The sequence below is a fragment of the Tursiops truncatus genome, chromosome 2, assembly GCF_011762595.2.
Source record: "Tursiops truncatus isolate mTurTru1 chromosome 2, mTurTru1.mat.Y, whole genome shotgun sequence".
Taxonomy (NCBI): domain Eukaryota; kingdom Metazoa; phylum Chordata; class Mammalia; order Artiodactyla; family Delphinidae; genus Tursiops; species Tursiops truncatus.
Window position 1 is genome coordinate 82946892 of NC_047035.1, and position 10602 is coordinate 82957493.

A 10602-nucleotide genomic window follows, 5' to 3' on the forward strand; every position below is an offset into this window, starting at 1 on the left:
CCAAGGCACCCAGAGCAGTAATGTGATTTACCCTCCAACCATTCAGTGTGCCAAAGCTGAGGCTTAAAGGACAGTAGGTCAACTCTTTCCATCTCAGTAAATGAAAAAGGCAGTGATCTCAACATTACTCGAACTCTGCAAAAGGGTTTTTGGCTCACTCAGGAAGGCACTGACATTATTATTGTGGGATGACGGATCGCCCTGGCCCGTCACATCACCATCAAAAAGCTTAAGTCACTGAAAGGCCAAATGTCTTGTAATGCCCTAAACAGCCTGTCAGGGGAGACTTATTGTGGCTAACAGAGGGAGCAATGAGATGGAAGCCTGTGCAGAGCCAGTATAATACATGTCAATAAAGGGAGAGGCACAGGGAACCACCAATGGCATGGATCAACTAAAAGGCTCCAGAAATCTTTAGATTAGTTTTAGAAATAGGTCTGTTCTATTATGTTTGCTCATGAAAATAATAAATAAAATACAGTTTCCAGGATGGGTAGGGTTGTAACTAACAATCTTATGAATTTGGCCATGTAGAATAAAGTATGGATAAAGGATACTGAATTAGGAACTTAAAGATGTTTTTGAGTATTTGAGAAGAAATCTCAGTAGCCAGAGAGAAATTCCACAAGAAAAATAAAGCATTGGTACAAGAAAACAATCAAATGATAATACTTATATAAGTACTGAATTTAACCGAACACTGTGCCTTAATTACATTGAGTGTACGTGAGGAGGAGTATGTAAAAGAAAAGGTAGTATAAAAAATCTAATCTGTCCTAATAGGAAATCAAAGAGAATATCCAAAAATTGATAAAGCCAAACAGTAGTTAAATAAGCACAATAGTTAAATAAGTTCAAGATATTTGCCCCTGAAGGATGTGACTAGAGACTGCTTTTTTTTATTGTAAATGTTACAGTACAGTTTGACATATTTTACTATATTACTTTAATAAAAGTAAAAAAAATTAATAATAAATAAATATAAAATATGGAATCTTCAGGGGACTGGAAGGAAACATAGAGCTAATTTATATAATAATGAGGTTAATGACTTACTAAGCAGCATATCAGAGCATAAGTCAAACAGGACGAAACTAATAGATTTGATTACATAATATTTAATGCTCTTGAGTATCAAACCAAAAAAGGAACTCTAAATTAAATTAAAAGGTACATGAGAAAATGCAGAAAATATATGCAATACAGATAATATACAAAAGGTTAATACATTTACACATTTAAAGAGCTCTTACCAATCAACAAGGGAAAGAAACATTCCAATAGAAAACTGGCTGAGGCATAGACAAGAAAGGAAAGAAGGAGGAAGGAAGTCAACACCTTGTTTAAAAAAACAAGTCCAATTTCTCTAATTAAAGAAATATACAGAGAGGAACCTGAAAGATGATCACAAGTCAAAGAAGTAACAGTGGTAGATTCTGGGTTGGTAGGTTCATGGATGTTCTTGTGTCTTTTTTCACCTTTTGCTTATCTGTATTTTCTGGTTTTCTATTAATCTTAAATTCATAATTAAAGAATTTATTTACTGAAGAAAATTTTCTGGAATATATTAAAGTATACTCAAAAATAAATAAAAATCACCCAATATTCTCCACCCTGAGCTAAACATTGCTGGCACATTTCCTTTCCATTTTTGCTTTTTATGTCTTTTCAACAAAATTGGATTCATATATTTCTCACTTAACATTACACGATAAACATTTTCTTATTACATTACAGATACTTCTAAAATAGAATATTATTTACTTCTTGATATTCCATTAAATACATGGATATATGACCAGGTTCTAAATTCTAACAAATCACTACTAAAACATACCAGCTTTTCATAACATTCATTTCAAGCAAGATTAATTTAAACTTTTTCAGAGAAATGCAACCACCATGAATGGTTTAAAACCAAAATGGAGTACAGGGATGTGACGTTAGAGAAGTATAGGAACCTGCTCTCCGTGGGTGAGGATACCTTCCTTCCAGAATTCCTTATCCAACCACAGGGTTTAGAGTCCTTCATTTGTAGAATGTCTCCTGGAATCTTCTGCTTCCTACAATAGGGTTTCAGTTTGCAACGTTTCAGGAAAGATTGGGAGTTTGTGGATATAATTTTTTTTTTTTTTTTTTTTTTGCCTCTCGCTGTTGTGGCTTCTCCCATTGCGGAGCACAGGCTCCGGACGCGCAGGCTTAGTGGCCATGGCTCACGGGACCAGCCACTCCGCAGCACGTGGGATCTTCCCGGACCGGGGTACGAACCCGTGTCCACTGTATTGGCAGGCGGACTCTCAACCACTGCACCACCAGGGAAGCCCCTTGTGGGTATAATTTATCTTATTCTTTTAAAATTGCAGCCTCCCTTTTAATATACTTGGTAACTGCTTGGGATGTGTCTATATGAACTGTGTACTATATGCTTCTGTTATAGTCCTTACAATATTTTATTGTTTTATTTTCTGTAACAATTATCCATGGATTCTTTGGGCTTAAGGTACATTAAAAGGGAGACTGCGATTCTGGGACTTCCCTGGTGATGCAGTGGTTAAGAATTCGCCTGCCAAGGCAGGGGACACGGGTGCGATCCGCAGTCCGGGAAGATCCCACATGCCACGGAGCAACTAAGCCAGTGGGCCACAATTACTGAGCCTGCAAGCCACAACTACTGAAGCCAGTGCGCCTTGAGCCCGTGCGCCATTTATTTTTCTGGAGAATAAAACCACCTCTGAGGGCTTCCCTGGTGGCGCAGTGGTTGAGAGTCCGCCTGCCAATGCAGGGGACACGGGTTTGTGCCCCGGTCCGGGAGGATCCCACGTGCCGTGGAGCGGCTGGGCCCGTGAGCCATGGCCACTGAGCCTACACGTCCGGAGCCTGTGCTCCACAACGGGAGAGGCCACAACAGTGAGAGGCCCGAGTACCGCAAAAAAAAAAAAAAAAAAAACTCTGAGTAATTAAAATTTAGACCAGCTAGTCAAAATGCTTTATCACCTGTTCTTCTAAAACACTGATCAACGGAACAAGTTTTACTAGGGATAACAGTGTAATTGTATTCTGGAGTTCATATCGGCAATATGGTTTATGACCTTGATGCTGGATCACGACATGTCAATTGTATAACTGCTATTAATTGTCTGTTTGTTCAACGATTAAAGTATCACGTGATCTGAAAAAAAACAATGGGGACACGTAGCTGCTGTAATCTGATGTTTTTAGATAAATGGAAGAATCAAAAGAAAATAAATCTTCCTGTTTAGTAATAAGAGCCAGCCTTTTTAAAAAGTAGAATTACACTTATTTTCATGATTTTAATATCTAAAAATTACTTATGGTAGTTTTTTTTAACTTTCTGTACTTGTTTATTATGTAAGAAATACTTGCCTTTGAGAGGGGAAAAAAATCAAATAATACAGAAGAATGTAAAAGTTTTTCAAGTCAAAATTACCCTCACCCCAAGAAAGATTTCTGTAGGTCTCATTTTTTTAGGCATATGCAAACTTTCTATCCTTTACCTCCCTACTCCTCCCCAACACAAACACACACAAATGGCATGGTGCTTCGCAACTTGCTTTTTTACACTTAGTGTATTTCAAAGATTTTTCTATACCATCACATACAGATACACTTCATGCTTTCAAATGATGGCATAGTATTTCATTGCATAGATGTAGCATTTTTTTATTCAGCTCACTTAGGTTGTATATAGAAGATTTGTTATTAAAAAACAATACAAAAATTTAGTCAAAATTGATCATAGGCCTAAAATAGAAAATTAAAACTATAAAATTTCTATAAAATATGTGTGATTGTGGGCTAGCAAAGATGCCTTTGATACATCAAAAGTATGATTCATAAAAGAAAATACTGATAAATTGGAATGCATCAAAATTTAAAACTTCCACTCTTCAAAAGACAGTTGAAAAGGAAAACACAGACCAAATATTAGGAGAAAATATTTGCAAAACACACAGCTGACAGAGGACTTACATCCCGAATACATAAATAAGTATCAAGACTCAATAATAAGAAAGATTTGAGCAGACTCATCACCAAAGATGTATGGATGGCAAACTAGCACCAGAAGATGTTCAACATCATTAGTCATTGGAGAAATTTAAAACCACAATGAGATACTGCTACACATTCAAATGTAAAAATTATTTTTTTAAAAAACTAACAATACCAAGTGCTGACAAAGTTGGAGCAACTGGAACTTTCATATATTGCCGATGAGAATGCAAAATGGGACAGCCGTGTTACAAAACTGCCTGGCACCTTCTTACAATGTAAACATACACTTACATACGAGTCCATAATCTCACTGCTGGATATTCACCCAAGAAATGAACATTTATATTCACACAAAAACCTGTACATATAGCAGCTACATTAATAACTGCCAAAAACTGGGAACAATCCAAATGTCTCTCAACTAGACAATGGATAAGCAACTGTGGTACATCTATACAATGGAATGTTACTCAGCAATATAAGGGAACAAATTACTGACACAAAACATAGACAAATCTCAACTGCATAATGCTAAGTTGAAAGAAGCCAGATTCAAAAGGCTCCATAGTATTTGTTTCCAATTATATGACTTCTAGAAGACAAAACTATAGGGACAGGAAACTGATGACCGTTACCAGGGCTGGGGGTAGGGAAGGGTTAACTACAAAAACAGTACTAGGGGATTTCAGGGGGAATGATGCAACTGTTCTGTATCCTGATTGTGATGGTAATTACATAACTGTATGCATTTGTCAAAGCTCAGAGAACTGTAATATTAAAAGGGTAAATTTTACTGTATGTAAAGAATACCTCAATTTTAAGTTAACCTCTTTGTACAAATCTTTGCTTAGTTATGTTTATATGCCCAGAAGATAAATTAGAATTTCTAAGTGAAGAAAAATAGAGTTGCCATATGATCCAGCAATCCCACTGCTGGGCATATACCCAGACAAAACTATAATTCAAAAAGATACATGCACCTCTATGTTCACAGCAGCACTATTTACAATAGCCAAGACATGGAAACAACCTAGATGGATGGATAAAGAAGATGTGGTACATATATACAATGGAATACTACTCAGCCATTAAAAAGAATGAAATAATGCCATTTGCAGCAACATGGATAGACCCAGAAATTATCTTACTAAGCGAAGTCAGAAAGAGAAAGACCATATATCACCTACATGTGGAATCTAAAATACAACACAAAAGAACATATCTACAAAACAGAAAGAGACTCACAGCATAAAGAACAGACTTGCAGTTGCCAAATGGGAAGGGGAAATAGGGGAGGAAAGGTATGGGAGTTTGGCATTAACAGAGGCAAACTATTATACATAGGATGGATAAGCAACAATGTCCTACTGTATAGCACAGGGAACTATATTCGATATCCTGTGACAAACCATAATGGAAAAGAATACAGAAAAGAATATATATATACGTATAACTGAGTCACTCTGCCGTGCAGAAGAAATTAACACAACACTGTAAATCAACTCTATTTCAATAAAAAAAATTTTTTTAATTGCTGAGTCAAAGAACACTGTCTTTCAAATTTTGGTAGTCTGCCAACTGTCCTCCAAAAAGGTTGTACCAAACTATATTACTAACAACAGGGTACGCTGAGATGAAAGTGCCTGTTTCCCCACCCAGGCCAATCTGCTTATGTCAAAGCTTTTCATCTTTGTCAATCTGAGAAGTGTCAAAAGGTATCTGTGAGTGTGATCTACATTTCTTTAATTATGAGAGAAGTTGAGTCTCTAGTCAAATGTTTACTGCCCACCTTTTATTTTTTCTGTGAAATGCCTATTTGCATCCTTTGTCACTTAAATGGCGGATGATTAATTTGTAATACAAATTCTAGATCTTAGGGGCTAGAAGGGCAGTGAGAGTCCTTGGTACTTGGTCTTACGGTCAGGAACGTTTACCGCTGTGTCCAGGAAATCCTGGCGACACACAGCCTTCAAGGAGACGGAAGCCTCTCCGGTGTCAGACCGGCGTGTCTCTCCCAGGCCTGGCCAGCCTCCGCTGAGCCCGCCGCCCTGCTTGAGCCCGCCGCCCAGCTTGAGCCCGCCGCCCTCTTATTGGCCCTGCCCCCTCTCCGGGCCCAGCACCCTGACACGACTCCGCCCCGCCCTCTCATTGGCTTGTCGCGCGGCGATAGAGTTCGCTCCTGACCTGTGCGGTCCCTCACCTTCTGGACGGCAACTGGGGGCTAGTGTCCAGTCGTCAGAGCATTCACACTCTCAGCGTCACCCACTGTCCCCCAAAGGGGAGGGGTCTTTCCCGCCACCGCAGCTTCTCTGGAGGTGGAAGAAGCCGCGGGTCAGAAGCCCTCCTGCCTCCCAGAACGCCGTTCCCTTGGCAACCAGAAGCACGACGCTCCCAGTCTCGCGATAGGGGAAAAGGGCTATACCATCCAGAAACGAGACGTGGGGGCCCAGGAGCGGCAGAGGACCCAGCACTGTCGGAAACCGGAGACCTCGGGCATCCCTGCTGTCTCCTCCGCCTTCCCGGCGGATGGTGGAGAGTGTGGAATGGTTTGTTCGTATTTAGGTTGAACTTGGAAAGAGGATGTCTGGATGCTTGTATGGCTCTGTCCTTCACTATTAATACGATGCCCTGCAGGTCCGCTAATCCTCTCTGAACTCAGTTTCCTCCTCTGTAAAATGGGGTGATAACAATTGCTTCCTCACAACACTGTTGTGCAGCTCAAAACATAATGTTATGTGAAGTTCTTAGTAAATGTTGGGTGCCATGTAAATAAAAAAATAGTAGTTTTGCCCAGATTGGCCTACAGTCCAAAAAAGGTAATAATTGCTATTTGCGCTTTCTTTCTTTTGTGGTTTTTGTAATTCTCAGCACGTGAAGACTATTTCCCTGGGTCCCTGAATTGATTTTCTTCATCCCCAGTACCATCAACTGTCTGCTTCTTCCAGTTTGAACAGAACCTTACAGTTTGCAAGGCATTTTCACGTACATGGACCCTGTAGCCTCATTGTTTTAGGTGGTAAGATGTGTATTCTTTAAGTGTTTTTCAGCAGAGCAAATAGACAAAGGTTAAGTGAGTTGCTCAAAGAACCACAGCTACAATCTCGGTCAGTGGTGGGTGTAAAAACCTAGCTGTAAATGCCATCCATATACTGCTAAATCCTGCCTTTCTATCTCCAGCTCAGAACTCCACACTCTTTTATCTAACTGACTACGTGACATCTTCACTTAGACATCTCCACTTCAATGTAAGAAGCACCTTAAACTTAAGATGTAAAAAAACAAACTTCTCCACAGTCCCCCCTCCACCCCTCCTTCTTATCCATCTCAGTAAATGGTAACTGCATCCTGCCTGCCAGTCTCAGGCCAAAACCTTGAAGTCATCCTCAATTCCTCTTCTTGTCACACTTTACAATCAGCTTATTATAAATCCTATCAGCTTTACATTCAAAATATATCCAGAATCCAACCACTTCTCACCACCATCCGTGCTTCCATTAAGGTCTGCACTGACATCATCTCTTGCCCAGATTTTTGCAATAATCTCCTAACTGTTGACTTCCTTGGCCCTACTACTTTCAATCAGCAACCTGAATGATGTTTTCAAAACCTAAGTCAAACAATGCCACTCCTCTGCTCAGGACTCTCCATGACTTCCCATTTCATGCAGAATCCTTACAATGCCCACAGGTCCTTGATAACCATACCCTCTGTTTTCTTCCAGACCTGCAGTCCTACCACCCTCTCCCTGGCATACTTTGCTGCAGCCTCACTGTCCTCCTTGTAAGTGTTTCTACGCAGGAATTCTTCCCAGCATTTCTCAGGAAATGTACATGTTTTTCCAAATTTAGGAAAAAAAAAATCAGTTAAGAAATCAGGAAAATTGGAGAAAGTATTCTGATTCTCCTGTGAAAGTTAAACCATAGCAATCAACATAGAGATGTAACTGAAGAAATCCACTGATGTCAAGATAAGTCGAGAGCAAGAGCAGGAAATGCTGACACTCTGAGTCAGAAGTTGAGAGCAACATTCCAGGAACCAGGACAGGAGCACCTGGGAGAGAGGCGATCACAGTCTGATAGGTCAATCTTGCTTGGAGCTGGTGCCATGTTATAAGTGTGCATCCCCGGCCCAGTCTGCTGCTAACAGTGAGTCATTCTTGCAAGTAAAATAAATATTAGTAAGTTGATACTCATTGTATACTTTACACAAATTCTATGAGTGATATTCCAAGGAGCAACAAGTTTTTATTCAGAATAAGCCCTTAAATTGGCAATTTCCAACCCATGATTCTGTGAAGGGCTGTTGGCCTTGCTTGGAGATTTGTATGTTACATTATTCAAATGGTACCCAGTAATGTTCTCTGTGTTCTCCAGTATTTGAATATTTGCTGTAGGCTACATCTCTTATAAATACTTCTAAATTTAATAGTCCTTATTTTTTAAACAAATGCTTCAGATAGCATGGTAATGAATAAAGAATATGAAGAAGGTTGGAAGTATGTTAAAAATAACAAGATTTAGGGGCTTCCCTGGTGGCGCAGTGGTTGAGAGTCCGCCTGCCGATACAGGGGACACGGGTTCGAGCCCCAGTCCAGGAAGATCCCACATGCCGTGGAGCGGCTGGGCCCGTGAGCCATGGCCACTGAGCCTGTGCGTCTGGAGTCTGTGCTCCACAGCGGGAGAGGCCACAACAGTGAGAGGCCCGCGTACCGCAAAAAATAAAAATAAGATTTGGAGAACTCCTGGCAGTTCTGATTTCTTGTTTCTGCATGCCAAAGATTAGTATCTGTTGGAAATTTGGAAACACTACTCCTTGTTCTTGTGTGAGTAAACACACACATACACACACACATGCACACACACACACACACACACTGCCTGGAACACAGTTCCTCAGCAATCCACATGGCTTGTTTCCTCTCTTCCCTCAGGTGTCTGCTTCCTCAGGTGGGTCTTTCCTGACCACCCAATATTAAATAATAATTCCCATCTCTGAACTCCCTACCCTGTTCCCTTGACTCTATTTTTTTTATAAGGAGGAGAGATGCCACTGTTTGGATTGCGATACGAAATAGCTGGGTGACCTTGGGTAAATTCATAAACTTTTGTGGGCCATAATATCCTCATTTGAAAAATGAACGTTGACTAGTTTTGCAGTTCTTAAACTCTACTGTATTAGGATAACCTGAGGAGATTAAAAAAAAATACTGATCCCAGACCTATATCTAAGATTAAATAAACCTGAAACTCTCCTCAAATTTTAATGTGCAGATAAATCACTGGAGGATCTTGTTAAAACGCTGATTCTATGTCAGGTGGGACCCAAGACTCTAACAGGCTCCCAGGTGATGTCAAAGCTTCTGGTCCACAGACTACTCTTTGAGTAGCTAGAGACTAGGTAATCTCCAAATGACTGCACAATTCTAATATTCCATGAATAAAGGCCATCCTTTCCATTTTAATTTTTGGCGAAAACTGATGCTCATTAAGAAAACAACACATTTCAGATTTCTTGGGGATGTGAGGGGAAAAAATAACTAAGAAGTCAGGGCTGTGACAGGTGCCCATGATTAACTGGTGTTCTCATTTTTTTTGAAACTTGCTTATACAACATAAGATACATATAAAGCAAGTAAAAAGAAAGTTCAGGTCCAATAGAAACTTAGTGTCTCTTTACTGTTTGGGACCTTTCCAGACTAAGTCCCTATTGATTACATTTTTCATGAAACTCACCTCATCTTGAATTATTTTCTGTCATTCTCATTTCGTTTATTTACCTTCTGCTGCTTCCGTTTTGCAAACTGCTGAGAGGCTGTATGTGCCTTGAGGGCAAATTTAATAAACTGTATTTGTTGCATGTTAGTACACAATAAATTGTGCCTTTGTTTTTAGTTCCTTAAATTCTTCTACATCAGCTATTGCAATTACACCCTCAAAGCAATTCACATTCAGATATGTTGGAGAGCACCATATTTTTCTCTGCTGTGTTTTCTGAACTGCTGTGTACAAACCCCCCCAAAAAAATATTCTAGAAAGTATTATGCCTTTCAAAATAATTCATAAAGATTTCATCTAGAGTCAAGATATTTTAAGCTAAAATTTCCCTGGTCGCATTCCAGGTTGGTGACATATGGCAGCATTGGTTTCAAAGTTGGTTTTTGTTTTTGTTTTCAATCTCTCTCTGCTCTTGACGTTCTCCTTCTGAGTGGAGTCAGGTTTGAATGAATGAGAGAGCCCACGCTGTATGCCATCTGGGCTCCAACTATCATTCCAGCCTTGTTGCCCCAATTTCCCTTTTCTCACCATAAGCTTCAGCCAAATACAACAACGTACTAGGAGAGGAAGCTCACTAAGCCTCGTATCACAGATTCTACAAACTAGATTAAATAGCCACTTCTTTTGAAGGGTAGTCAAAAGCGTGTGCTACTGGACAGTTCCCAACTCGCGTGAGTCTGTGGCTTAGAGTTATTAAAAAGTAACAATTACTGAGTGTTTAGGACATGCCTTAGGTGGCTCTTTCCATGTCACTTCCTAACATCCTATGAAGTGGCACTGTTATTACCCAGATTTGCAGTTGAGAAGCAGAGCA

At 39.8% G+C, this 10602-nt stretch overlaps 1 protein-coding gene across 1 annotated transcript in view; it reads right to left on the minus strand.

Moving 5' to 3' along the window:
• The window catches only part of FSIP1 (fibrous sheath interacting protein 1), a 206644-nt gene extending 200267 nt beyond the window's left edge, over positions 1-6377 (minus strand). The window contains exon 1 of the mRNA XM_033851438.2: positions 6215-6377. The gene's annotated coding sequence lies outside the window, so the exon portion shown is untranslated. The remainder of the gene's footprint in view (positions 1-6214) is intronic.
• Between the last annotated feature and the right edge of the window lie 4225 nt (positions 6378-10602).